This window comes from Primulina eburnea, chromosome 2 (genome assembly GCF_022965805.1).
Source record: "Primulina eburnea isolate SZY01 chromosome 2, ASM2296580v1, whole genome shotgun sequence".
Taxonomy (NCBI): Eukaryota; Viridiplantae; Streptophyta; class Magnoliopsida; order Lamiales; family Gesneriaceae; genus Primulina; species Primulina eburnea.
In genome coordinates, this window is record NC_133102.1 from 34799910 (window position 1) to 34807864 (window position 7955).

At 33.0% G+C, this 7955-nt stretch overlaps 1 long non-coding RNA gene across 1 annotated transcript; it reads left to right on the forward strand.

Moving 5' to 3' along the window:
- Window positions 1–3486: 3486 nt before the first annotated feature.
- Window positions 3487–6047, forward strand: LOC140824659 (uncharacterized). Its single transcript, XR_012116428.1, has 2 exons — window positions 3487–3672; window positions 5869–6047. It is a non-coding gene; the product is annotated as an uncharacterized lncRNA (long non-coding RNA).
- Window positions 6048–7955: the final 1908 nt, after the last annotated feature.

The following is a 7955-nucleotide window of genomic DNA, read 5'->3' on the forward strand; positions in this document are numbered from 1 at the left end:
AATACCGTTTAAAAATACGTCTCGACGTATAAAAGCTCTTCAAAACACCTCATTTTCAAAAACACCATATAGCATGTACCATATTTTAAATAATTAAAAACAATTATTTAATAAAAATATTTTCTTTATTTCAACAATCGATCTCCGTTCCTCGATCGTGTCTCGAATAACTTTTAAAAATAGAGTTTTATGCATTCTAACAGTAAACTCTATTTTTAAACATGTAATCATGCATATCATAATTAATTCATGCCATTAAAACTATTTAATTAATCATTTTCTTTGTTCCCTAGATTTACATGCAGTTGGATTACGTCATCTTATTTTGAACTTTACAGTTGTTGCACCTTAAACCTCCCTCCTATTATCACTTGACAATTATTTGGTGTTTGTGCTTTGCTTCAACTCTTGTCTCCGCTCGAGATAAATTCTCTACTCAAGCCGTCAAATCTATGTCCATGGGTTACTCACATGGCTATAAAGGCTATAAGTTGTTGAATATGAAGATTAATTAATGAGTTGTTTATTTCACGGGATGTCATCTTTCATGAACATTCATTCCCTTTCAAAGACACTCCATCTTCTCATGCTTCTTCAAATATATGATAGTGTTATACCCACTAATGATTCCCCATCAATCATTCCCAATAACTTGCAAAAGAATACTAGATCTAATCTTCTCGTTCATGCCCCACATCATCTTCATAGTTACCATTATTTTACTGTTACATCCACTCTTCCTTGCACAACAGCACATCCTTTGTCTAACTATCTTACTTCACATAGACTTTCACGTAGTTTTTTACAACAATAACTCCTTTGTCCGTGAACCAGAACACTAATCTCTAGCTGTTTTTTTTTTTTTTTGCCTGGAGACAAGCAATGGCTGGTGAAAACATAGATCTCATTTCCTTACGAAAAGTCTATTATTGGCTGTCATTGGGTTTATAAATCCAAATTCTCCGCCAATGGTTCCCTGAAGCATTACAAAGCATGTTTAGTTGATAATGGGTACACGCGACAGGAAAGTATTGACTACCTTGAAACATTCTCTCCAGTGGCCAAGCTTGTGACTATTAAAGTTTTGTTGGCTTTGGCCGCTATCCGAGGTTGGTTTTTACTCCAACTTGATGTAAATAATGCTTTCCTCCAAGGTGACCTCTTGAAAGAAGTCTATATGTCTATGCTCCAAGGGTATTGTAGAGAGGGGACTACCACCAAATGTTGTTTGTAAACTTCACAAATCAATATATGACTTAAAGCAAGCATCCCGACAGTGGTTTTGTTAAGTTTTCTGCTACATTATTGGACATTGGTTTCTTACAGTCTCATGCAGATAATTCATTATTTCTAAGGACAAAAGGAAGTGTTTTTGTTGCTCTATTAGTGTACGGTGATGATATTGTTATTGCCACCAATTATGAGAAGGAAGAAAATGATTTGAAGGTATATATCGACAGCAAGTATTGAATTTGTGCATTAACTGGTTTTTAGTTTATTTTATGATACAAAAACCCGACGCAAATAAAATTATGAGAAGAAATGTCATTTTGCACTTTGTTTTTTCATCTGTTGTGCAAAAAAATAAATAAATAAATAAATAAACTCATGCGAACGAGTCACGTATCTACTTGAAAAAAGTATGTTGGTTGACCAAATAAATAGATAAATATAAAAAATCTTTGAAGCCATCTCAAAAGTTCAATTTTTTAAGACGGATATCCAACCTAACTTGGTCCATGGAAAAATATGTTATTAAAAAAAATTATTTTTCATTGTAAATATGGATTGCGTTAACCTGTCTAACGGGTATATATCCGAAAGATTGTATCAGAAGAGATTTACTCATAAAGAAATAGATATACAATAAGTCTCTTGTAAGACCGTTCACGTGAGACGGGTTGACATGATTTATATTTAGAGTGAAATTTATATTTTTAACATAAAAATTAATGCATTTTTATAGGTCGAATCAAGTAAGAGATCAGAGTTTTTGTGATATATAAACACATGTAATTCCATGCCGCTCGTAAGTTTCCTACATTTTAAGTGAACAACTCCTATTAGTTATCATTAGTTTTGTGCACTTGTAAAAGACATATACAATTGTAAAAAAAATTATTATTTATAAACGTAACTGTGCACATGTTGTATACTTACATTGCTGGTTTTTTTTCTCGGATAATTATTTCTTTAGGTTTAGTTAATTTTTATAGTTTGTACTTATACAAGTTTCTTTGAACTATGTACTTATACTAGGATGTCATGTGTTCGAGACTTGGAGAGGTATCACTCTACCAACCTGGTGTGGATAGTCCTATAAGTAATGGCGCATGTGGAAAGCCCGTGAGAGTAAAGGTCCCAGTCGGAACCACTGGGACAAGGCCCCCGTGGGAGCCCAAGATTGTGATAGTTCATGGTCGTGACAATAAAAAACGCCTTTTTTGTAACGATAATGAGCCATTAGGCTGAACCAAAATGAGACTCGGCATATACCCATACATCGCTACTGGTCATGGGTCGTTAGAATGGTCCAGCATGAGCCGTAGCTCATGCTTATGCACCGTCACTCATAGAATATATCACCCCTGAAAAGTGGTTTCTTTCGCCTTCCCCCAACACTTGAACCAAGGACTTCTAGGCTTAAGTACCTAGATTTCTAAAGTGTTGGTACCAATTGAGCTACTATTTGTTACGCCAAAATTAGTGCATGTAGACTACATACATGAAAATTATTTGTGAAGTCCCGAAAATTTTAAGTCCATATGAACCACGTGCGTGCAAGTTATTAAATTCCTTATGTATTTTATTAAATGATTTTAATGCATGCTTTCATTTAATTTATGAAATTTATTATTTTAATTATTTATGTTTATTTAATGTATGTTAAAATGTTTCTTGAGTTTTATGTTTCAGACGATTATTCGAGGCGAGATCGAGGAAAGGAGACCGGGACGATTTTTAGTAAATTTTAATGCGGTATTTTATTTTAAGTTAAGGATGGGGTATTTTAAATGAATTATTTAGTTTTAGTAATTTAATGATTTAATTCATGTATTTAGTGATGTTAGGATTTTGAAACTTTTAAAGAATTAGTATTGGAACATTTTATTTTCAAATTAGAAGATTTTATAAAAATCATAATGAGTTAGCAATTTATTAATATTCTAAAAAATATTTTAGATGGTATTTTAATTAATATTTTAATTAAATTGTTAATTTAGTTAACATTTTAATTAGCACCATAATGATGCAATTAAGCAATTTATTTCCTATTTATTTGATTTACATGTAATCTAGTATTTTAGTAGCAATTTAATTAGCATTTTTATTAGCATGTTAAATAAATAATTAAGCCAAAACTTTTCCCTAATTATCTAGCAAACTCACACACACACGTCTCCACACATACACACACACGTTAGATATACACCACACATGTTTATTATTTAATTGACTAAGGAGAGAAGAGAATTTCTCTTTAAACTCTTCTCCATTATTCCATCAATCTTTATATTAAATTCTTTTTCTCTCCAACTTCCTCGTTAGCCATCGTTCTTCTCCTTTAAAAATTTTCCAGCTAAGATTTGGTTGTTTTTCTTCAATAATTTTAGTGCCATAATTGCCCCGGATCAAGCCTCGTTCCGTCTCCGCTTCGGTATCGTCGTTACGGTATTTTTAAATATCAAAAAGCACGTATAATCTGTTCTTGCTGCATCGATCATGTCATATTATGTATTAAGTTGTTTTTAAGCATAAAAATGTATGTATGATGTAGAAGTTTGAGCAGAAATATCTACCGAATGTATTTGGAAGTATTTTTGGAGTTGAAATTTCTTGTTATGATGGTCTTTCGAAAACTGCGATTTTTCTGTACATATTTTGAGAAAACTTTCATCTAAAAAAACGTAGATCTTTTTGATACGTTCGATTTGATATAAATATCGAGTTATTTGGATTAAAAACGAGTGAGTTATGGTGTTTTTAGTGTGACTGCTCAAATTAGATCCGAAAATTCCTGTTTTGATGTTCTTTCGAAAACTGCAATTTTTCGGTACATATTTTGAGAAAACTTTCAACTACAAAAACGTAGATCTTTTCGATACGTTCGATTTGATATAAAATTCGAGTTATTTAGATTAAAAACGAGTGAGTTATGGTGTTTTTAGTATGACTGCTCAAATTAGATCCGAAAATTTCTGTTTTGATGTTCTTTCGAAAACTGCAATTTTTCGGTACATATTTTGAGAAAACTTTCAACTACAAAAACGTAGATCTTTTCGATGCGTTCAATTTGATATAAAATTCGAGTTATTTAGATTAAAAACGAGAGAGTTATGATGTTTTTCGTATGACTGCTCAAATCGTGTTTCAAGAAAGTTATGAATTTTAATGTGTTCTTGAAGTTTTTATGTTGCAGGCTTTGTTGGGGATCGATGGGTGATCGTTGCTGCATATAAGAAAGTTAGTAATGATGTTTAGAGTATTTTTGAGGTTTCGATTCATGTCGTTAAGAGCTTGAATTATTAAGAAGTCGTAAGAAATAAACTTTAATATAAATGACAGTATTTTTGGGTCGTATAAATTGTAGGGTGATTGTAAAAGTTTAGTTCATTGTTATGGTGTCCTAAAATGGTCTCATAGTGTTGAATCTTGATGCATTATGTGTTAATTGGGAGAATAGACATGTCATAAAATTTTCATCAAATAATTCGTTGGGCAGACGGACACGGACCCGGAGACGGAGGTTAGCACGGGGTTCGTGCCTTCTCATTTCTTCGACACATATTTAAACGCAAAGACACGTACCCCTACACGGACCTAGGGACGGGGTCCGTACCCCTTCTTTTACATGACACATATGAGGCAGTACCTACACGGACCCGAGGCCTGACCTGGGTACGGGGTCCGTGTAGCTTCAGTTTTTGGGATAAATATTTTATCACTTAAGGTTTGGTTTGAGGTTTTATGCTATGATTTAACATTGATGTTTTACAAGGTCAAGTGGTGAGAAATTATAGAATGTTCTAAGAATTTATTTAGCTTGAGATTAAGCATGACTTTTACGTTTAAGTTGTACACGTTAAGCTTATGAATTCATGTTAGTATGTTGCAGCAACGACACGATTGACATCCAACGAATCCCTCAGCGCCAAGTAAGTATGTATGACGTGCAAAGAAAATATTTGAAGTTTTTGAGGTATGCTAAATGTCTTGTGACCAAAAGTGAATGGGTTTGGAAGTCGGTGAACGTGGCCGAGGACCTCTCCACCCCGTTAAATTATGAACGGGTTTGAAGTTAGGATTGGAAAGTGTTAAATTATGAACGGGGACCAATCCGCCCGTTAAATTATGAACGGGTTAGATCGTAGTTGTGAAGCGTTAAATTATGAACGTGGATCAACTGGCCTGTTAAATTATGAACAGGGATCTCATGTATGTGGCAGTGGATACGTCCCTGTCAGCCCAGTACTGTGGTTTGTCTGATCAGATATTTATTATGTTAAGGGTCACTTGCTTTGAAACATCCTCTACGAAAATGATGAAGTTACGTATGTTCAAATATGCAATATGTTTATGAAAGTTTATGATGATAGCACGTCAGAGTATGTATGTACGTATGTTCAAAGTTATTATGCAAAGTTCAAGTTATTATTCAAGTTCAAGTTTCAAAGTATGTATGTTCAAGTTTTAAGGTTATTATGAAAGTTTTAAATTTATTATGCAAGTTTCAAGTTTATTATGCAAGTTTAAGTTTCAAGTTATGTATATTCTATTTTTAAGTTGCATGCGATTTTATTATGTAGTACTCGTTATTCCAGTTTATACGTGTTGAGTCTTTAGACTCACTAGACTTGATCGATGCAGGTGAGTATGTTGAGGAGGAGACAGGAGGTGGCGATCAAGGGGCAGGCTTGGACTGAGCGGAAGGCTAAACCCGAGGACCACTATGTTTATGTTTTATGAAAACTTTAAAATATTATGTTTTCATGTTGGATGTGAGATGATTTGAAATAAGTACTTTGTCGGAAAATATTAGTTGGGAATGTTGATTTTAATATTATTAAGTTAAATGACAAGTGACGACCGTATGAAATTTTATGTTTAAGAAAATTTTTAATTTTTCCGCAAATTTTGAAGTAGTAAAAGTACGGTACGTTACATTATTAAATTGCTAAAATATTTCAATTAAATGATTTTGGATGCATGAATGATATATTTTGAGTAACTAAATGATTAATTGTATATTTTTGCTTGGTTTCATAGTTTAAAGATTTTCATACGAATATCGGTGATTGGTCGAGGACGAAAGACTGAAAATGATTAAGGTGTTAAATATTTAAAAGCTAAAGTTTTATTTTAGTTAAGAAAATATTTATTTTAAACATTTTAAGAATTATTGCATTTCTACGATCAATTTTAAATTAATTAGTAAGAGTAAGGGAATTTATGTATTTTATAAGGGATTTTTTTTGGAAATATGTATTTCTAAATCTTTTAATTTGAGATCTAATGATTTTATAAATCGTAATGGGCTTAATTTATTAATTAAAAACTCAGGTTAATTAAATATTTGGACATATTTTTATTATTTATTTAAAAATATAATAAAAGAAAGACTCCTAGCCCTAGTGCACACACACACACACAAAAGTTATGTGACTTGAAGGAGGCGGCCGATTCTTCTTGCTTGCAAGGAAGTTTTCAATTTCTTTTCTCCTTTGTTCTTCGATTTTTTCTTCCTCGTTCCTCCTTCCAACAACGATCACCCGACTCCCTTGCATCCCAATGTGGGTTTTCGATAGAGTTTTGACAAGAAAAAAGGGTAGAAATCGTTCTCTATTTGTCACCAACATTACCCCGCTTCGTTATTCATATTTAGAGCGTTTTAAACGCAAAGAAACGTTTCTAAACCTTTTTTTTTGCACCATTCAAATCATAATATGTGTGTTTTATGTTTTGAAACATGAAAATTATATTGATCAAATTATTTGAAGATTGGATGAATATTTTTCAAAATTTTGACGTTTTTACTTTTGTTTGAGATGTGCTATGATTTCTAAAAGAAATGCTGCCGTTAGCGGACATTGATGGATTGTAAAACTTTCTTTTAAGTTTTAAACGAAGGCTGGACTGTAGCGAAGGGCATGTATGGTGGAGGCTTGAAAGTTAGGGTTTTCCTCGCACATTTTGGGATTTTCCATCGGCTAGGTTGTAGGGTGCGAAGGGGCTGGTGCGGCTGGTCATGGGCTGGTCCAGTAGGCTCAGTAGGTCCCAGGAGGGTGTCTGTTGGTCTGGAAGTGGTCCGATCCAAGGTGGCTTGAGGGTGGCTCGAGAGTTTTAGATGCTCGGCTTGGTTTGGGAGAAATAGGTTCGAAAATGGTTGGGAATAAAGATGGGGCTTGAACCATGGTTCATGAGGGATGGTACATGACTCACGGGAGTATTTTAGGGATGAAAAGTCTAAGTTTAAACTTTGGGAAGAAAATACTAATTTTTGAATTTATTAGTTTAAAACACTTCACGGTTTAGCTATTAAGTCAATAAATCAAAAGGCTCGGGTTTAAGTTTAAGAAAAATATTAGTAGTTAAATTTAAGCTTATATGATGCTATGTTATAGGTTCGAGTCAATAAAAATAAGAAAAAATCAAAATTGAGAAGTTCGAGGTTCAGGGGTAAAATGGTCATTTTACGTCACGGGTAGTACCAAAAGTCTAGCAGTGTCCCGAAGAATCATAATGAATCCTAAATGATATTTTAAAATGGTTATGATGCAAATATGATATTTTTATGATATATACAGAGGTTGTACGATTTTTCCCGAAAAATACTATTTTACAAGTTTTTAAGGATACGATATTTTATAAATAAAAAATGAAAGGAAAATATTTTCAAGGATGTGAATTGACTGTGACAAATATGGTATGATATGATTGGGGATATCGTGAGAGAA